This window comes from Vicugna pacos, chromosome 17 (assembly GCF_048564905.1).
Source record: "Vicugna pacos chromosome 17, VicPac4, whole genome shotgun sequence".
In the NCBI taxonomy this organism is placed as follows: Eukaryota; Metazoa; Chordata; class Mammalia; order Artiodactyla; family Camelidae; genus Vicugna; species Vicugna pacos.
In genome coordinates this window covers 49,138,451-49,160,952 of record NC_133003.1, presented here as the reverse complement: position 1 = coordinate 49,160,952, position 22,502 = coordinate 49,138,451, and the positions used below count along the sequence as shown (strand labels likewise).

The 22,502-nt window shown below is 36.6% G+C and overlaps 1 protein-coding gene across 10 annotated transcripts in view; it reads right to left on the bottom strand.

The window, feature by feature from the left end:
* The window catches only part of SETD5 (SET domain containing 5), a 72,570-nt gene extending 50,718 nt beyond the window's left edge, over positions 1–21,852 (bottom strand). For 3 of the 10 annotated variants that reach the window (XM_072941769.1, XM_072941775.1, XM_072941770.1), the window contains exon 1: positions 21,517–21,852. The gene's annotated coding sequence lies outside the window, so the exon portion shown is untranslated. The remainder of the gene's footprint in view (positions 1–21,516) is intronic. The other 7 variants (XM_072941767.1, XM_072941781.1, XM_072941768.1 and 4 more) reach the window with 3 other exon arrangements.
* Positions 21,853–22,502: the final 650 nt, after the last annotated feature.

Here is a 22,502-nt window from a genome sequence, read left to right as displayed (position 1 = left end):
GAAAGATTCAAGTAACCTAGAAGATACGAGCTCTTTAGTTTCAAACAGGTTATCAAAACTCTGTTCTAGCAGTTCTGCCTCGGTAGTATCAAGTATGATGCCTTCACTTCTAATTATCCTTGGAAAAAGAATAAACTTTGAAACTGTGAGAAACTTGTCAATACTGATTTGCTAGAAGACAGAGTATCAAAGTATTGACTAAATTTGTAATGTAGCTACAAATCATTTAGTACACACTCCATTATGACACCAGACACCCATATGGTCCAAATCTAAATCCTAGGTAAATGCAAAAAAACCCTCTCTTTTTCGTTGTGCTGGCAGTAGCACCTGACTGAGAGCCTGGATGTAGAGCTATTCTTTCTCCTTCGAAATATTTCACAGACTGTTTTTTATCCATCCACTCACCAACACTACTTACCTCCTTATGATTTCAAGGTTGCAATGAAATTATCTTGCTACTTCTGGGTTCTCAACCCTCCAATCTACTCTTCATTCATCCATGATGTTAACCCTTCCAGGGCAGGACTTTGATCATTACCATTCTACTATTAGGAACCTACAATGGCTTCCTGAAGTGTTAGGTCAAACTCTTCTGCCTGAATAGAACAAGACCACTTTCGAAATTTTGCTTACACCATTCTCCTGTGTGATATGCTATTTTCTGCATCTTAAAAAACAAAAACCAAAAACCAAAAACCTTTATCATAAAATTTTCAAACAAATACAAAACCAGAAAAAATAAAACCTGTAATGAACTCATGGACCCTAACCAGCTTTAATCAATAATGAACTCAAAGCCAATCTCATTTTATTGTAACCTCTCCTCTTCTACAGGATTATTTTACAGTGAATTCCAGAAATACCAATTGTATATATCACTTTTGCTGAGTAAAGCTGTCCCTTGTTTATCATAAATATGTTAAGAGCAGTCAGCTTAAAATGACAGGTGGTAGTCACAGGTAAAGAAAGATCATCATTCCACTGTAAAAGTTAAAATGGATAAAAAGCTTAATGTAATTTATCAATTGATTTGCTAAGTAATGTTTAGGCTTTATAATTACACACTTATGGCTATTAAAAATGTCTTAATCATTTTTTCTTAAGAAAGAAATCATTGCAAGCAATTATTTCTGACATGAGTTTGTTAATAATAAAACTTCTTGTGTTCTTGGGAATGCAGATTTCTCCTTATAGCAAAATTAACTACAAGTATACATGACTCATAGCTGTGACACAGCATTCATATACGTATATGCTATATGTCAACAAGTAATGGATGAAACACAGAAGAAACACCTAAATGCAAGTAAGGTGTGATAAACCAGTGCATTAAAGAGAAGCACTGGTTACACTACACTAGCAATGGCTCACATCTGAGGTGGTGACCGCTGTTCTCTTTCTTTTTAACGAGCAGTGTCTTAGAGTACTAGGATAATCTTAAGAGTGATGACAAAATTAGGGTTAAAAAAGCACACTTACTCGACCAAGGCACACTTTCCAGTCAAAAAATAACTCAATAATAATGGTGAGTGAGAGAGAACAAAAACATGTGGGATGTTTATATCTGATTCCTATATGAAACACAAAGCAGAGATATCTTAAGATTCATTTAGTGGAAAACAGGCCCTAATCACTGTCAATGAAAATATATACCACCACACATTCTATTAACAGACTACTCTCCTTAAGCTATATTGATAATAATTAAATTAAACTCAGAATAATTTATAATTTAAAAAATAACAATGATGGGAGACAATGATCAACTCAAAGAACCACTGATGGTCACTGTTCTGCCTGGCAAAAAATTAGCTTGTACTTACTGTATAGTAAGTTAGTAAGTAAAATGAAATCTTTGGAATGTTAAGTACATTATTTCTCTAGAAGTCCAAAAGAATAAACATCTTTGCTCCAACTAGCTAGTAATTTGTTATGAGATCCCAGAACCTTAAGAGTTCCCATTATGAAAAACATCAACAATATTTAACTAATGGATTATAAAAATATTTTCTGGAGATCTTAATATGAAAAATGATTTAAAAACCTTGATAAAAATGTGCATCTTTGATCCAGTTTCAGTAAACATTTCAGCTGTATTTGGGCCAAAATTCTCATTGATTAATTCTTATAATAAATTAGCCCCACGACACAGACAAAACAGTACTTTTTAATGAATAAAACTCTACAGTGAATTGCTCAAATTCTAATGCAAAATACAGTCACAAAATATGCTAAATTTTCCCAGCTATTTTCCTGGCATATCAGAGTTTGACCCTCAGCAAAGTCCAGAATTCTAGCACTGAATAAAGTGGAGTAAAACACAAAGTATCTCAGAATTTAGCTTCTATTTTTCCTTTTTGTTAAAACATCTTCTATTTATAAACTTATTTTTTCCTGAGTAAAATATTTCTAAAAGTTGAATGTTACTACTTCTTAATATTGTATTTCATTTGCCAGTACTTGGTAACCAAAATAAAACTAAGACATCTTTTTTTTTTAATCCTACACCCCAGATTTTGACAAATCTCTTGTAGACCACTACTGACAACTTTATAGTAGTGATCCCCAATCTTTTTGGGCATAAGGATAGTTTTTCAAAAGTGTAAAAATTTTGGAGGATGGAAGAAATGGCTGTATGGAGTAAAAGGTAGAAACTTCCAGTTGTAACATAAATGGGGAGGTAATGTACAACATGGTGACTAGTTAATAACACTGTATTGCATGTTTGAAAGTTGCCAAGAAAGTAGCTCTTAAAAGTTCTCATCACAAGAAAAAAAAATTGTAACTATTCACAGTAAAGGATGTTACCTAGACTTATTTTGGTGATCATTTCACAGTATATATGAGTATCAAATTATAATGTTGTATACCTGGAACTAATGTCAATTATAACTCAAAAAATTATTTCAAAAAATGAGGCCATTAGGATGGGCCTTAATTCAATATGACAAGTGTCCTTGTAAGAGAAAATCTGCACACAGAAAGACACACCAGGGATGTGCACATACAGAGGGCAAGAGAGTGACCAACCATCTGTAAGTCAAAGAGAGAGGCCTCAGGAGAAACCAACCTTGCCAACACCTTGATCTCAGGCTTATAGCCTCAAAAAAGTGTGAAAAATTTTATCGGTTGATTAGGAAAATACAGTTAAAATATATGTATATATATACACACACACTATGAATTTGGTATCTATCACATTAGATTCTTTGCAACTGGGGCTCTTGGCCAAGTACTAGTGTCTAAGAAAAATAATTACGGAGAACTGACAATATTTCTGCACAAGATCCTTTCACCTATGTCCTTAAGGACCACTATCTGTGACAGGACTAAACAATTTACACTTGGGTAAATATATCAGATGATACAAAGGGTGACAATAAAAGGGAAACAAAGGAGATCCCTGCCTAAAAAGGTGCCCTCCTTTAACCTCTTGGTTCAAATCACCATGAAGTTCCCCTGTTAAAGCACTATCATCTTCACACACAACCCTGAATTCTAAAAAAAAAACTACGTGAGACCTATGGCTCTTCAATAAATTTAAGATTTCTTAAGAATCCACTAAGATTCAAGACTGTGTTTCACATTTTTAATTCTAACATTTCCCCCACCTATATGTGAAAACAAGAAGGAAACCCACAAGGTAAGCTCTCCATTTGCTTTAGTATTAATATTCAAAAATTCATCCTGGATATAACAACCTTGTCACTGTTTTCTAACAGATTTAAACTTAATACTTAGCTATTATTTGAGCACACATACTCACTGAATTCCTACCAATTCTGCATTACTGAACTGTTCAAAGGAGACAATATTTATCTAACCTTTTCTTTGAGAGGAGCTACAATGAATGTTTATTTGGCTATCAGCTTATTACAATCAAAAAAAATCCTAACTTACAAGCCAAAAAAAGTTTTAAGGACAAATGTTTGGGAGCTTATTCTATAGAAATACAAGCTCCTTTAGGAAGTCGTATCTGACTTCTAGACCTATTATTAATGCCTTCGTTTTTTCATTCCTGTTTTAACATGTATTTTCCTTGGGGGAAAACCTAATTTACCAAGCACAGCTGAATGTGCATCTATGCCAACCTGACACAAGTAAAACTAAGCGAGGTTTCAATCTCTGTAAGCAAAATTAGAATTTTCAATAATAAAAAATGAATTCACAGATTATTTATGAGAAAACAAGTATGTTCACAGGTGGGCTTTGTGACAGTTTGCTGCTTGGTCCAAGAGGTCAAAGATTGGGAGAGGGGGGCACCTTTTCAGGCCAAAGAAGAATCAACTGAGTTGAGTTGCTCTATGAGGAACCAAATCCTAGGACGCCTTAGTTCTTAACCTTTTTGAAGAGTAATCACAGATTCCTATGAGAATCTTATAAAGACTATGAACCTTTTCTTCAGAAAAATGCAGACAAACGTGAGGTAAAAATTCTAGGGATTCATAGGCTTCTTATCTATACCCTTTCCTAAGCTGCAGCCAGTCTGGAATAAAGGAAGCCTGCAATTGACTGAATGATAAGGTATGGATGATGGAAGAGGACTATTTAAGCTTTTTAAAATACCAAGGAAGCCAGAATTTATAATCACTCTAGCAGGGGATGAAATCCAATAAAACCCTGTCCATTTCCTTTCTTTATTCAGATCCAGGAGCCTTATCCTATTTCAGGCAGTGAATCTTAAAGGAAAAAAAGGAAAAACTACAGATGGGTGACAGTACCCAAAGTCAGGAGGAGAGGAAAGGGCAAATTATATTGGTGACGTTTTCCCTAAATAATACAAGTATATTGTATACAGAAAACATTCTGGAATCATACAGACTTGACTCGCCTTATTACTAGTTGTGCAATCACTCAGATTCAGTTTGTTTGTATGTAAACTACCTCATAGCACTACTTTGAGAATTAAGTAAGATAACAATCATAAGAGAATTTAGTAAGCTACTTATAGCACGTTGCAGGCACCCACATTTGGTATGTAGAATTACAATATTACAGAAGTAAACAGAGGTCAAAAGGAAGGCAAATAGGAATCATTTTTCTGCTTCCAAGGCAAAAGTATGACGTGAAGAGAGGAATCTACAGTTTGAGGTTTCTTAGTAACTTGCCAAGTCCACTAAAAGGAAGATTTCCTTTAAAAAATTTTTTTTCTCTAACAGTCACAGAATAATCTACACCCTTAGTTAAATATCCTATTAGTTTACTTGGAGAAATCTTAACTGTTTGGCATTGATCTGGTATTTATAAGATACCTTTTCAGAAATTCAACCATCTCATAAAATGAAATCTATTATATTCTGAACATACTGTTAGTTTACCCATTTGCTTCCTCCATCTTCTTGTCAGGAATACTTCTTAGAATCTATACAGACTTCTTTAAAATACTAGTATTTCCTTTTAGTACAGAGTCACTATATATCTTTGTAGCCACTATGTTTTTCCATTGGTTGGATACATCATATGATAGTCACAAGAGGAAATGGGCTCAGAAGGCAAGTAGCATCAATAGGGAGAGATTGAAACATCTGAATATGTTACTAATCTGCTTTAACAAGATCCACAACAGCCTGTCATCCAATCTGAATTCATTTCAGCACTCCTCAATCTCACTGTAATCCCAAAGTATTAAGACAAACAAAAACTTACAAAAAAATTAAAGAGGGAACATTTCCAAATCCATTTTACCCTGATACCAAAGTCAGACATGAACACAAGAAAACTACAAGTCAATAACCTTGATGAACATAGATACAAAAATCCTCAACAAAATGAGTACATTATAGTACATTAAATGGATCATATAGCATAATCAAGTGCCATAATAAGTGGCACTTATTCCTGAGATGCAAAGATGGTTCGTTTAGCTACCTAAATCAATCAATGTGATACACATCAACAAAATGAAAAATAAGAATCATGTGATCATCTCGATAGATGCAGAAAAAGCATTTGACAAATTCTAACATTCTTTCAAGATAGAAATTCTCAACAAGTTAGGAATAGATGGAAGGTACCTTAACATAATAAATGCCATACTCGACAAACCCACAGCTAACATCAGACTCAATGGTGAAAAGCGGAAGATCAGGAACAAGACAAAAATTTCCATTCTCACTACTTTTATTCAAAATAGTAGAGGAAGTCCTAACCAGAGCAATTAGGCAAGAAAGAGAAATAAGGGAAGGGGGGCAGAAAGGCACCCAAATCAGAAAAGTAAAATTGTCTGTTTGCAGATGTCATAGTCTTATACCCAGAAAACCCTAAAGATTCCACCAAAAAATAGTGAAAATAAATAAATTCAGTAAAGTTGCAAGATACAAAATCAATACATAAAAATCAATTGTTTTAACACACTAACTACAGGGAAGAGAAATTAAGAAAACAATCCCATTTACAACAGCATCTAAAAAGAATAAAATACTTAGGAATAAATTTAAACAAGTGAAATATTCGTACACCAGAATTATTAAACACTGATGAAAGAAATTGAAGACACAATGTAAAGATATTTTGTGTTCATCAGTTTGAATATTGCTAAAATGTCCATACCATCCAAAATGATCTACAGATTCAATGCAATCTCTATCAAAATTCCAATAGTATTTTTCACAGAAAAAAAAATCCTAAAATTCCTTTTATGAAACTACAAAAGACCCTAAATAGGCAAAGCAATCTTGAGAAAAAAGAACAAATCCGAAGCATCATACTTTCTGATTTCAAATTATATTACAAAGCTACAGTATAGCACGTCATAAAAACAAACACACAGATCAACAGAACAGACCAGAGAGCCAAGAAATAAACCCATGCATATATGGTGAACTAATTTTTGATAAAGGTGTCAAGGATATGTAATAGGGAGAAACTCAGAGAAAGCTATAAATTAGGACTTATCTGGATATTCTTTAACTTTGAGAAACATCTTTCTGCTGATCCAGCTGTTACTAGAGCTGTTTTGAGTATTTTATAGGCCGTGACAACACTGGGATAAATTTCCGATAAATTATTTCAAAATATAAATCACAGCACTTCTAGAGAGTTAATGATTCTGATGAAGAAATTTTTCTCAAAAAATTTAACTCTTCATACAAATCAGTTTAAGTCTGAATTTGATTTTAAATGTAAATTTACACAGGGGCATTTTAGCATTTCCTCTGACATTTCCTGTAAGTTACGGAAGTTATACAAGAAATTAAAAGTGGCTTTTTGGTTTGTATATAATTAAAATGAAAAATAAAAATACAATTAAAATTTCATTCATATGAAAAAATAAAGCAGGACTACAACAAACTAAAAGTGACTGCATGGCAAAAGAAACCATCGACAAGATGAGAAGGCAGCCTATGGAATGGGAGAAAATATTTGCTAACCATGTAGCTTACAAGGAATTAACATCAAAAATATTTAAGGAACTCATACAACTCAATAACCAAGAAAGAAAAGTAAAACAACAACTGAAAGTCCCAATTAAAAAATGGGCAAAGGATCTCCATAGACATTTTCCCAAAGAAGACATAAAAATGGCCAACAAAAACAAATACATGTAAGTGTATGTATGACTGAAACATGCTGTATACCAGAAATTGACACACTGTAAACTGATTATACTTCAACTAAAAAAATAATTTACAAAAGCAATGGCCAACAGATCCTTGATAAGGTACACAACATGACTAATCACTAGGGAAATGCAAATCAAAACCAGAGTAAGGCACCATCTCTTAGGATGACTATTATAGAAAAGACAGGAGGTGACCAATGTTGATGAGGATTTGGAAAAAAGGGAACCCGTGCACAATGTTAGTGGGAATGTAAACTGATGCTGCCACTATAGAAAACACTATGGAGGCCCTCAAGAAATTAAAAATAGAACTACCATTTGATAAAGCAATCCCAATTCCAGGTGTCTACCAAAAAGAAACTATCTTAAGAGCTATCTGTGTTCTCATGTTCATCGCAGCATTACAATAGCCAAGTCATGGAAACAACCTAGGTGTCTGCTGAAAGATGACTGGATTAAGAAAATGTGACTATCTATCTACCTATCTACCTACCTATCTATAATGGAATATTACTCATAAAAAAGAAGGGAATCCTGCCATCTGACTATATAAATGAGAGAGAGATACATAGCATGGTATCACTTATACATGGAATTGGTTTTTTGTTTTTGTTTTAAATCAAACTGATAGGAACAGAGTGTAAAATGGTGGTTGCCAGGAGCTGGAGTATAAGAGACATGGGGAAAGGTCAGTAAAAAGGTACAAACTTTCAGTTACAAAGATGTATAAGGTCTAAGGATCTAATGTATAACACTTACTGTAAGATTGAAATTTGCTGAGAGATTAGAACTTATAGGTTCTCTCTCACACACACACACATACACAAAAGATAATTGTGAGTGATGAATGTGTTAATTAACTCAATTGTTGGAATCCCTTCACAAGGTATGCAAATCATGCTGTATACTGTAAATATATTACAATTTTATTTGTTAATTATACTTCAATAAAGCTAAAAACAAACAAACAAAAAAAGAACTCAAAACATGAACTGAGGAGTCATCTGGAATTACATAGCTTTTTCTGGAGGCACTTAAACACTGATGTATCTTAAAATTCTGGAGTTAAAAATACTACTTTAACTCTGGTCAGTATACGTGGTGCCCTAAAGTCATCCCAAATAACTTCTAATAAAGTCTGAAAAGGACCTTGGATCCTGAAAAGAAGTTCTGTTTCCTTAAAGTTCCCTTCTCTGCTAAAATTTTTTATGTAATCATATTTATATAGCAAGGACTGATACATCTGTAAAGTCAGAAGACTCAAATTTTAGCTAGATACCAATTATTCCTTTGCTAACAGTTGGTTCCTTTCACAGAACCGATGAAGTCATGAAAATCAAGTGCTATATTTATGTCATGTAAGCATTACTTATCCAAAGATGCAGACACTTTAGGGAATTAATCAAATATTTACAACAATAACTTCCAAAATAAAAGCAGGATGCTTATTTCCTGACAGCCTCTGTGTCCTCAATCACTTTGCATTAGCTCATGTAATGCCCACAACAACTTTATGAGAAAGGTACTACTTCTTTTTAGCCAAAGAATTACTCACTAAGTTGAGGAACTTGTCCAAGGCTAAGCAAGAAAACTGCAAACTATAACGTGAACTAAGTTCTAATTTCAGAACCCTCACACCGTTAGCCACTACTGCTTCACCATTTGGCGTATCTTGACTTAGTATTTTTTAGCCTATAAATATATCAGAATGTGACACAGATTGCTGAAATAATACTATAACTTCTTTTAGATATTATAATTAGAAAGGATAAAATGGATTTAACATTTAACAGGTTTAAGATTTTCAACAATTTGATTTTTAATTTAGAACTTATAAAATCAAATAATTGACTTCTAAATGACAAAGTTAAAGTTAGGTGATATCCTTTCCAAGATAATATCTAAATTTCAGGTCAAGGGAGAACCATTCAAGAAATGCTAATTGACGACATTTCTATTACAAGTAGCACCAGTGTCCCAAGTCGTAGTCAGGTTAAAGTTTCTGAAATTATCAGAGACAAATGGAAAATGATCTAGCATTTGAAGAAAGGTAATTTTAACTAGAAAAAGGAAGTTTCTTATCTTGAACTGTTTACTCTAAGATAAGAAATTTTGGTTCCTAGAACAAAAAAGTCTACTAAGTCCCTTTTCCAATGGCCTGAAAGTCACCAGCTACTGAAAAATCTAGACACAGATAATTTTAGTAAATAAACTAATTTAAATGCTTCTTCTGTTACAATATAAGTACCATGATAAAATACCACTTTAAATAGTATTTGACAAATTTGTCAAGTCTTACTTATAGGGACAGGGAAAGAACAGGGTGCAAAAAAGCTAGAAGCTAGATCTCTGACTATACTCAGATTTGTAAATTTCATTTAGTATCCATATTTTATTATAAAACAAAGAGTAATCCCTGAAAAATGTGAAAGTGAAATAAAATAAATTAACCTCACTGTGCATCATGTATCAACAACACAGAGAACTATCTCAAGTGATTTTAAACCACTGTAATTGACTGTATATCCTTGGAGGGATATATGCTAAAAACAAAAACAATTCACTTAGTAATCATATTGTTCTGCCACTCTAAAACTGTTGTGTATGTACTGTGAAACAAAGCAAACAGTAATTACATTGGTTATTAGTGGAAACTGGGATTGCGGACACGAGAAAACAATTAGGTTTATGTAAATATCATGTTGCACTAACTTCAAAACAGAAGTTATCAAATATCAACAACTGATATTTTTTAAAAAGAAAGTAAAAAAGGAAAGGAAACTATTTTTTTGTTCTGTCCATTGAAAAGGTCTAGAAACAAGGTCCAACCCAAAAGCAATGAACACGCCTAACATCCAGACCATGGTTTCTAAGTACCATTTCCCACTAAAAGAAACCAAAGTTTTATAGAAATGAGTAATTCCAGGTTTGGGGTAGGAAATGTACAAAATGGTCCTGGAACATCTTGTCATACTAGAGAGCAAGACATCAACCAAAATAAGGCAGGAACAACACTGTAAACTGACTATACTTCAATTAAAAAAAAATATATATATACACACACACAGAAGCAAGCCATGAAATGATTGAGAATGAGTAAAATTAGGAACCAACAGCCAAACGTGGGACAATGTGAATATCAAAACTAGTAACTATAAGGGACTGAAAGATATCAAACTGATATAAAACCTTAAGTACACAATAATAATAACCAAACTTCACTGCTCACCTCTAGAGGCTGCTAAGTTACGAACTCACTTTTTTGAAAACTGGTAAATAAGTGGTAAAAAGCCAAGTACTGATCTTGCCTTTTGTACTCAAATTATATCTTAGGGTATCCAAATAATTAATGAGGAAGAATATTACAGAAAATAAATTAAGTAGTGATAAAATATCACCACTTCAAAACCATAAAGGAAATAATGGATCTAAGCTAGTTGTTTCCAAACTGTGGTTTGAGAACTCCTGAAGTTCCTGAGATTTTTTCAGGGAATATGTGAAGTCTTTCTTCTTTCAACTACACATCTATGTGAGGCCAGATATCTTCATAGTCTTCAAACAAAACAGTATATATACCATGACAAATCAAAAGCAGCTAAGAGAAAGCAGTTGTCTACTATCACTAAAGAGATTTGCAAAAATGTAAAACAATGCCATTAGAAATTTCTTGTAAAGTTATTTTTCATAAAAATGTTATTTATGTTAGCAGGATTTGTTACTGTTATTCTAAAATTAGTTAATAAATATTTTTAAAATACTCTGTTTTAATTTTTAATATGGTAAATCTCAATAGAGCCTACAAACAGAAACTCTTTGGGGCCTTCAAAAGCTGCCTAATATCACACAGACAGGTAGACATTATGTAATTCTTAACAGAAGTAACAGTACTTTTATACAGTATACTTGCAATAGATAATCACTAACTTAACTAAAATATGGGGGATCATCTAATAGCAGAATCTGTTAAATGACATCACAAAGATAACATTTTTCAAAATCTAAGGGTAAGAACTCAACACAATGATAAATTTCATCAACAATATATTATATATAAAAAAGAAGAGAAATTATAAATTAGAAAGACACAAACTTATTAACCAAGTACAATGTATGGAGCTTATCTTCATCAAATGGAACAGTTTATGTAAAATCCAGAGAGTCCATTTTTTTATTTCATCTATTTTCCTGTATTTGGAATTTTTCATAATAAAAAATTCGATCTGTATCTATTCCTTCCCTCAATGCCAACTAAAAGCAAAAGAAAAGGCATTCTAAAACTGTCCATGCGGAAATGGGGGAGCCCAACAGAAAAATTCTAGCAGAGAGAATCAGAAGAGCTCTATAAAAGAGACCTGGGTTACTATGGAGTGATGAAAAGTTCCATGATCCTCTATAATTAGGGTGAGCATATAATTTATGGTCCAAACTGGGACATTTTTGAGAGTGAAAGGGGTGCTATTACTAATTATGTGGCAGGCATAAACCAGGACTGTCCCAGGGAAACCAAGACATATGGTCACTCTATGCATAAAAGATTCAATTTAAAAAATCATTTTCACAAAAGATATTCAACTCAACCCCTTGGGTAACACATTCCTAATATTACAGAGTTCAGAAAAGGTAAGACATTCTACAACAAAAAGTGACTTTCACCACTCTTTTCTGGAACATAGTTCTATCATAAAGTGGAAGGTCTATTTCTCTTCTTGTTGCTCAATGTATTCCGCAAACCTCCATCCACTCCTTTTCATACCAACTGTTTGAGATAAACTGAGAGGAAAGCAACACTCACCCAGAGCCTTGCTTTTCTAAAAATACATGTCTTCCCATGGGCCTCAACACATGACCTAGTCAGACTCCTATCAGATACCTTATTCCTAGCAAAACTTCAAATCTTAATGGTCTAGGAGAAAAGTAAGGAAGAGTAACAAAAACATTCTGATCAGGTCAACCAGCCCAGGCTCCAAAGTAAGAGCCCTTGGGTTTGGCATTATTACCTCCTTGTTCTAAATAAAGTGGTATGCCTACAGTAACTGCAGAGCTCCATAGATGATGTCAGCATAATTTTCATTTTTTTGATTTTTAGTTAATAACTGGTTTTAGTAACTTATAATTTAGTAATTTAATAACTGGTTTTTGCTTATATAATATGCCACCAGTAAGATAACTAGCTTTTAAACTATAAATATTTTATGTCATTTCATAGGTTTTAAAATATTTGGCAAACGTTTTCAATAAAAGTAGCCTAAATATGAAAACCTGTAACAATTTGATACAACTTAGCCTCAAGCTAAAATGTGCATCGACACTGTATCAATCTACCTTAATTTTGTTCTGTTACTAAATTACGACATTAAAGTCCTAATTGCCATAAATTAAATTTGTCTAGCAAGATCAAAAATAAAAATAGACTTCAAAACTTTGGATTTGCTCCTACAATTTCTTCAATTTTTTTTTTTTAAAGTCATTTCACCTAGTATTTTTCATATCGTGGGCATAAAGACATTTAACTTGCATGGCTGTAGTAATTGAGAAAATAACAATTTATGTGTTCATACAACAATCTAATGCTACATTCAGCATGCAGTCAATCTCATTGTCTCAAAAGTCCTTTGTTTTATTTTAGGAGGTTAAATTCTTTTGTCTTTAGAACTAAAGTATAATTTTTTTAATAAAGTGCCCTTTAGATTCTATCCCAAATGTTATAATAAACATTTATTTTTTAAAAACCATATCTAACTGTGGCTCTTCTGTTTTTGTCTGGTTTCTCTCATAAAATAAGTCAGTTCTCAACAGCCTACGTTAATAAAGGAAAATGTAACATAAATTCATAGGCCATCTAATTGCCAGCAGGTCCATCCAGGTTCTTCCTCCTAAATAAAACCTTCCCTGGATACCAAGAATGCCCGAACAGTTGATTATTAACTACAGATCATCAACCTTCGCGAAGCTGTGAGAGCACAAACTGTATGTGTTGTGGCATGCACAGAGGTTGGTGGAAGGAAATAGAATTTTTCAACACAGGCCAAAGATCACAACAGGAAAGGAATGAAAAACCATAGAGATGGGGTGGGGCGAGGGAACAACCTCATACAAAATGACAAACAATGGGTGCAAATATAAAACAAGGAGATTCACCTGGACATACATTAAAATTAACACATCAACATTATCAAATATGCTAACACTATACTGGAACATTCTAACCAGATCATAATTTCTAAGAAGTATGAAATAATCCTCTTACCATATTCAGCAGAGCACACACCTTATTAGATTACTGGGTTTTATCTGAGTCTTCACATTTCAGGAGTGGAGAGGAGAAAATCTCAGCATCAGAAAACAACAAAAATGACAAAAATAAAATTTCTTGTTTCGAGGGGGTGGTATGGGAAAAAGAAGGCTTGAAGAATATAAATTATGCAGCTTGTAGGTAAAAGGATAAACACACATAAAGGTTTAATTCCTTAACCTTATTTTAGTCATATATCTAAGTTACACAAATTAGTAATTCCCAATTCAAATTGCAAATATTATCTACAGAAGAGACTCTCCCTTTCTTCAAGCTAATAATACTCACAGTGGCATCTGTCGGTAATAATGATTGGGTGAACAACCAATAAAAATTAAGTATGATTAAAAACATTTTTTTCCTGTAAAGCTAAGAACTGAAATGGATTATCAAGAAAGAATATGGAAGATCACTAAAGTTATAAAATTTCTTTTGCTACTGACTTTTAAGAATAGGACAAATTAGCTCTGTATTTAGGTACATATAAACAAACCCACAATCTAACCATAATAAAAATCATATTAGCCCATCCAATGTTTCCTCTTTGTCCTACTTTCTTTTTTGCTGGGGAGAGGCACTGTGGGATAATAATAGCAGGAAATAAGGTGGAGCAGCTGCACAGACAAGATGAGGTACAGAGCTGTGTTTCACCTCCATTCTAGCCTATTGCTGGCTGGGTCTTACTGAAATGAGATTAGCTGTTTGGGGAGCCAAAGCATTTAACACAACCTTTGGGATCAAAATGCACCCCCCTACTTTTGCCAGGAATGTTTTAGGGTCTCTGGCATGATTCAGGTAAAAGGAGCACTAGTCAGGATAAAGAGATTTCTAATTATTTGGGAAGAGACTTCTAATTATTTTAGGAGTGGTGTGCGCGCGCGTGCGTGTGTGTGTACATGCATGTGCGCAAAGGATGTTTACTCTAATGCTAGCAAATGTGAGTCTTAGTACATGCAGAGAAAACTGTCTGGAATGGAGGCCAGGGTTTGAACTAGATGGCTTCTATTTTAGTCCCACAAATCTATGGAAATAATCCATGTGAAGGAAGTATAAAGAGAAGAAATGACTACGCTAAATTTCTATAGTAATATAAAATACAGCCCATTAAATTTCATGTTAATGTTGTTACTATTTTACAGATTGAAAAAAAAACCTTCTAACTAATGGCAATAATTAGGCACTCAAATTTCCCTTTTCAGATCAAAATATACCATTACTGCCAAGACCACTGCACTTAAAAATATAACATTAAGTGGGTAACACATTTATCTTTCTTTTACAGAGGGTAATGACACTAAATTTGGTCAAGTTTGCCTAATATTACAATGAGCATTAAAGGCAGCTTTTAGTTACTCTATTAAGTTAAAACATCTCTTCTTTGCTAACAGCCACAAGCTCTGAATCCATAAGCAAAAATTAGCTCTCCAGTTTCCTTTATTTTCTCCTGCAGTCTGGATAGAAGGGAAAACTTTCAGGCTAGTTTAATAACATTGCAATACAGGTGGTATCTCAATTCAAGCAACAGATATACCTAGAAAACTGAGTTCCAACCAATTATTTCTAAAAATCAAATTCTTTCAGAATGTTAAACATGGAAAAGATCCTCAGTATGTACTTTTTATAAAGTAGGAATCCTTTTGCAATCAAAATAATTGCTATCTGATTTGTCTGTGAATTCAGTTCTTTAATATTCTGGATTTTAAAAAAGAATTGGCACATATATATTCCCTGCCATTTATTTTAAAAATAACTACAAATACTGTTCAGGACAATGATCCTTTTCACATTTTAATGAAAACTTCTACAGCGGCCCAAACTTTGAAATATTTCATTATGATTTTGCTTGAAGGGATAGATAACCGACACACCTCTTCCAATTCTATGATTCATATGAATTCTAACTAGATGCAACCATCCCACCTTCAGTTGGGAGCTGAGCACATATGTTATCAAACAAGGCTGTGCCTAACCTAAAAGGGTGGGTGGGGTGGGGTGGGGTGGGGTGGCGTGGATAGTCTCCAGGGAATATCAGGTTCTCCAGGAAGTAGGAATGAGACTGAAACAATAAGTAGCCTTTCTTCAGTTAGTACTTCACGTGACTGCAACCCAACACTTGAATGCTGGAGGGTGCTCTCCATATTAGTGATATAAAACTGGAGCTAACAATATGCAACTATTTCACAATGGGAAACAAATTATTCTACTTATTCTGGTCTAATCCCAATTTAAGGACAATATATATAATGAAATAGAAAAAATATTTTTTGTATAGAATATTCTTTTCCATTTTTTAATGAGAATTCAGCTGTTAGATGCTCTAGAACTGGTCTACTCGGGAGATGCTTTGTATTTAGAAGAGTGGAGAACATGAGATTTATTTTCTTTTAACCTACACAGAGCTTTAATTTTTTATTTTTCTTTGGAGCAAGAGGGGATGGATTCCTACCAGATATTCAGGGATATACTAAATTTGGGGTTAATAATATATGACTGGCACAAATTCAGAGCTCGAGTGGGAAGTATAAATGATTTCTTTAATTGTATGCCAAACTGAATAATCTCCCAGGGAAAAGAACCTCCCCTCCTGCCTTTCCTACCTTCTGCCCCTCCCCCACCAACACTGCCTCCCTGCTGTGCAAAGAGCCCTTTGTCCTGCCCCGCACTTATCTAGCTGTTGGGCCATATTGACAGGCCAACTAGAGGCGTAATAAGGGAGTCAGTCTGACATTAGCAGCTGGCAATCTGAAACAAAAATCTTCCTTTTCTACTCAGACCAAATCTTGCTGCAGAGGTCTCAGGCTCCTCCCATGCTTCCATCTATTTTTTTCAAGCAGAGCAGCAAGAATTCAGCATTTTCCCTCCATTAGGTAGCACATCAAAAACTTGAATCCTCAGTTAGAAATAAATTTTGTATAAATTCCTACATCCACTGCTTTTTTTGTGATTTATAACACTGGCCGAGGAGTATCCTCAGTTCTAGGTGTATATACATGACTAACACAGCTAAAGGAATGATTCCTATTACTTTAATTCGTCATCAAAACTGAGAATTCTCATGCTTCAAGGAAGATAGAAGGGCACAGAAGAGAAAGAGAAAGCAGTCAGACCAAATCAACAGTCGTATGTATCAGGCCAAACTGGCCAATAATCTTAAGTGTTTTAAAAATACTAAGACATTATTCCAATAAGCAGAAAATTCCTTTTCCCTATCCTCATATCAGATACTTAATGTGACCCTTGCGTCTCTCACTGAAGTATCAATATGATAGAAAAAGTGAGGCAGGATGGGATTACAAATTCCTTGCTCAGTGAGGGCTCATATAGACAGATATTCTGCTTCATCGTTCCTTTATTATCTCTCATAATTTCCACCACAAAGTGTTTAAAGCCTGAATATACTCTGTCAGAGTAACAGAATTCTCTATAAAGTGATGCTTTCCAACCCATCCCCTAGCCCCCTGCCAAGTAACTGGGTATCTTTTACTTAATTTAGAATGAATATACAACAGGATACTTTTCATAAGACTCTAACTGATTTAACAAAACATGTATTGAGAAGTTAAAGAAATGAAGAAATGATATTCTATCAATCTTTTATGAACTTCCCTGAATCTTTATCGTGAGAGAAATCAATCACTGCATCAAGGAAAAGGTTAAAAATGCCATTTCACCACATATTTTGGAATTTTTGGCAGTAAGGAATGGTACCAATCCCTGTTTATCTCAGGTACATTATACTTATTTTCTAAGGAGCGTCACTCAAAGGCTGTTTTTCATCAAATTACAAATAACCACCAGTTGTATTACTAAACAGGTACTATCTCACAATTTAACAGGGTCAAAGTAAGTTTTGTCTGTCTTAAACAAAACATCCCTATCAATAAGTTTAGTTTTCAATACCTGAAAAAAAATTTATAAATAAAATTCACTACTAGGCCTTCTAGTTTCAAATTAAACTGACAAATCAACAGTTGTACCAGAAGTTATAAGAAAATTCTATTCACGATCCAATTTCTCACTAAGATGTGTCTAATAATCATTGTCATTAACTATGGCCTAATGTTTTATAAGTTATATGAATATGAAGAGGGTAAAATAAAAGTGGCTATCTGCACATCTACATTTTGTATTGTCTAATTTTCCTGTCCAAAGGCGAAAAATGAAATAGGCACTCTCCTCCAGAAAAGCCAAAATAAATTCAGAAAGTATGTATGTTCCTGTACACAAAACATTATCAAAAGATATTAAAATTTCCAAGCATACTGGTTAAATAAATCCTATGAAAAGGCCCTCTATGATTCAAAGGAAATCATTAGGCTCATAACAGGTTCCAAACAGGAAATACGAGTTAAAAGCAATTACTTTATAAGGTAACTTTCATATTAAATAACAAACTAAAAGACATTTATACCTTAACTATGTTTAGTTAAAGCCAGTGTAAGTGAAACCCTATCTATCTGACATAGCATCTTCTACACATGAGAATCCAAAGTCTTAGAACCACCTAAAATATTATCCATTAAAGGTTCTGTTGCTTTAGTCCACCTCTATCACTGAGAGACAATGCAAGCCATATTTGTGAATGACAAAACTGATTCCCATTCTTTTTGGTTCCCTGCCACAAACGCCAGAGTCATACTACACAGTATAGATGATTGTGTACATGTACACAAAACTGAAAATACCAAAATTCTGAGGAAAAAAAATAATGTAAGATGCAAGAGTCTTGGAGGGGGGAAGAAAACACATTGGCAACTGTTAAGTACTGTACGTAACTGATGGTATCCTGGGGTGGTGGTTCTCCTCTAAGTACTTCCATACTCAACCAACTATTCTGCTTAATCAGAGATCTTCATAAAGTATAAGAGCTGTGGGGGAAGGGAGATCACATAAGGGGCTCAGAGGCATCTTCTCAAGTATCCTGGACACTAGATTTATTCAATTTCTGAATATTTCTTCTAGTCTGTCCTACATTTCAGATGGACCATGGCCAAACACACACATTCTTGTGATCTTAGAAGACTATATTCAACACATATTATAATAAATCAATATGATAGGTCAAATTGTAAAGAAATAATCTAATCTGGAGAAGTCTATTACTAATTCAGAAAATAAAAGAATACTTCTGATGTTTATATTTAATAATCATTCTAACATCTGGAAGACGACATACAAACAATGAAGTATTAAAACTGATTAACTGACAAAAGAGATGAAGGAAAACACATCAGTTACAGAAAAATGAACTGATATTTCCCCCATTCTCGTTCTCAGGAAGATTCTTAAATTCTTATTACTTTAGTTTTAAATAGATTGAAAAATCAAAATTCGAACAGAACTCTCAGTCCTATCCAAGCAAAATCCCCAGATAAAAAACCAAATATCTGCCAAAAAAACAAAAACCAGACCATAAAGAATAGTCTTTAACTATGATCCAGTTTCCAGATGCGGATATCCATAAATGGGTAGAAGGTTATGAATTGCTAATGCTCATCTCCCCATCAGTAAAATGCAAACCAGCTCAGCAGTGAAAATTCCCAGGAAAGCAAGGTTTCTTCTCAGTCCTGAAGCAGCCATCGCCTAAGTGCAGCTCCCTGCAGCCAACAGCATTAATGGACGCTGCACTGCTGTCCTTCCCTGGAGACAGCAGCCAGCACTACTCAAGCTTCTCACGTAGCAACCAGAGCTCCAGAGCCAGCAGCTGCTGCTGCCTTGTATACTCACCCCTGTGATCCAACCCAAAGGAACAACCTTCTCCTTACCCCACCCCCACTCCTTACACACTCTTTTTTTTTTTCTTGGACCAGTGCTCCATGCCAAAAGGACTGGAATTATGCTTTTAGAAAGTAACAATCCTAAGGTCTCCCTTTTAGTTTGAACTAAGGCCTTTTATTAGAAAAATCAACATTTACCAAATTCCAAATATCCATTTTAATTAAGCCCGCAATTTAGGAGTGAAGATTAAGGCTTCAGTCTTTGAAAGGCCAATTTGCCAAACACTCTCTTTAGTCAAATCTAAATTTGCAGCTAAAGACAGAGGCTTGTGTTATGTCCTATGAAAGGACATAATTCATTTTTCTATACATAATGACTGTCTGTCCAAACCACTCTAATCACATAACAGGCCAGAATTTTTGGCTATAGAAGAAAACGAGTGATCCTTTTGAGAAAACTGGTAGAAATCCAATAAAAAAAATTACCTCTGCCTTCCAAGAGGCCAAAAAACCTCTGATAATGTGAATATCTTCTGCTTTAGTGCTAGCTGAGATTCCACACACCTAGAATTACCAGTTATAATTTTTCTCAGTGACCTAAAAACAATGACAAAAAACTAATCATCAAGGAATTTTCCCAAATAGGGGTACACATTCTCCTGAAAAGCTCAGAACACTCAACTCAGCTGGATCCTTCCCAAAGTACAGCTATGTAACATCTGCCCAACAAAAAAATGTAAATATGACCTTGGTCACCAATATGTCATTTAAATGCATCTTGTCTAATCAAATGATAAAAGAAATTAGGAGAGGACCTGGGGATTCTTTCAGTACTATGAGCACCGGAAAAACTGGAAAAATGAACTAAGTATAGACAAAGCCCAATGGAACCCAGAGGTCTGGGCAAGAAATGAGTTAGTGGTGAACACATTGCACAAGTAACATGAGAAAGCAGAAAATGCAGGTCATACACGCACCCCTGACCCAGACCAGCAGAGCTGGCTGCAGCATCAGTATCCAAGGGAAAGACCAGTTATTCCTAAGAAGCGAGGCAAGCAAAGGAGCTCTAGAGAATAAATTAGCATAGAAGGGGCTTTCCCAACAGTTAAAACTTTCCCTCTCCCGCGATTCACCTACTTAAAAAACAGGGCTTTTTCTCACCACCATTCACTTCGCATCCCTGGATTCCACGCAGAGGAAAAGGGAATTCATAAAGGGGTACGTTTTTCTGCCTTTAAAGACGTTCTCAAACGATCGCTCCCCACGCCCAAGGCAGGGAAAACGACACAACCTGGCCCAACTCCAAGCTAGAACCCTACAAATTCAGTACGGCCATCTCAGAGCTACTGGGGCATACGCCACTGAGAACCCGAGAACGTGAGGTGGGGGTGGCGAAGGTAATGCCTTCAGTGTGGGAAAGGAAGCAATCATCAGCGATGGGGACCCCAGAACGAGAGAGAAGGCGTCCAGGAACATTACGGGGGCGGGGGGGGATCGAGCCCCCAGAGCGATCAGAGTTGTTACAAGGCCGCGCGAAAAGGGGGGGGGCTTAGGGAGGGGGAAAAAAGTGTGCCTGTGTATTTTGAGAGGAGGGCAGCGAGAGGCCTAACCTCAAGTAAAAGGTAAACGTGGAGTAGGCAGTTCCCAGGAAAAGGGGTGAAGAGCCATGGGGGGAGGGGAAGCGTCCTGACCCAGGAAAGACGCGAAAAGAGTAGCGGGGTCGACTGGATTCCGAAGGGGGCCTCTCTGCCAGGGAAAGAGGGGTGCAACGGTGTGTGGGGGGTGTTGAGGGGGATGGGAAGGGGCAGCATCCTCCTGCTGAAAGCCTGGAGAGGGCCAGGCCCACGTCCCGAGAGCAAGTGCGGGGAGACGGAGGAGGTGACCCTTCCCTCCCCCGGGGCCCGGTCGTGAGGGTAGGTCTCTCTTTTCTGTCGGACCCTTACCTTGTCCCAGGCCTGGGCCCGGGCTGCGGCGCACGGCACTCCCGAGAGGCAGCAGGACTCGAGTTAGGCCCAACGCGGCGCCACGGCGTTTCCTGGCCGGGAATGGCCCGAACCCGTGAGGTGGGGGTGGGGGGCAGAAAGGCGGAGCGAGCCAAAGGCGGGGAGGGGGAAGGGCCAGGGAAGGGGGGGGCCGGCACTACAGTGTTGGCGGACTGGCGGGACTGGGGCTGCGTGAGTCTCTGAGCGCAGGCGGGCGGCGGCCGCCCCTCCCCCGGCGGCGGCGGCGGCGGCGGCGGCGGCAGCAGCAGCTCACTCAGCCCGCTGCCCGAGCGGAAACGCCACTGATCGCACGGGGATTCCCAGCGCCGGCGCCAGGGGCACCCGGGACACGCCCCCTCCCGCCGCGCCATTGGCCCCTCCGCCCACCGCCCCGCACCCATTGGCTAGCTCGCCGCCAATCAGCGGAAGCCGCCGGGGCCGCCTAGAGAAGAGGCTGTGCTCTGGGGCTCCGGCTCCTCAGAGAGCCTCGGCTAGGTAGGGGAGCGGGACTCTGGTGGAGGGGGAGGCCTGGCCGATTGGGGGGGATGGGTGGCTGAGGTCGTCTAGCTGGTAGCAGGGAGGCGCCTTCTCCCGCGGGAAGTTGGGACCGTAGCGTTTGTTACGCTGGATTGGAAAGAGGTGGTCAGAGGCTGGCGGGAATGCGGCCCGCCCTGCGGCAACCGGAGAGGGAGGGAGAAGGGAGCGGAAAAGGCTCGAATCCGATGGAGCCATTGCTCCTGCAGAGGGAGGAGCGCTTCCGGCTCTCTTCTTGTCACTGATTGGTCGTTTCTCCTCCCGCCGTGTGTGAAAACACAAATGGCGTGTTTTGGTTGGAGTAAAGCGCCTGTCAGTTACAGCGTCGGGAGTGCGCAGCCGCCTAGGGACTCGCATTGCCCCCTGGGTGGGTGGGTAAGTAGGTGGGGTGGGGTGGGGAGAGAGCTGGACAG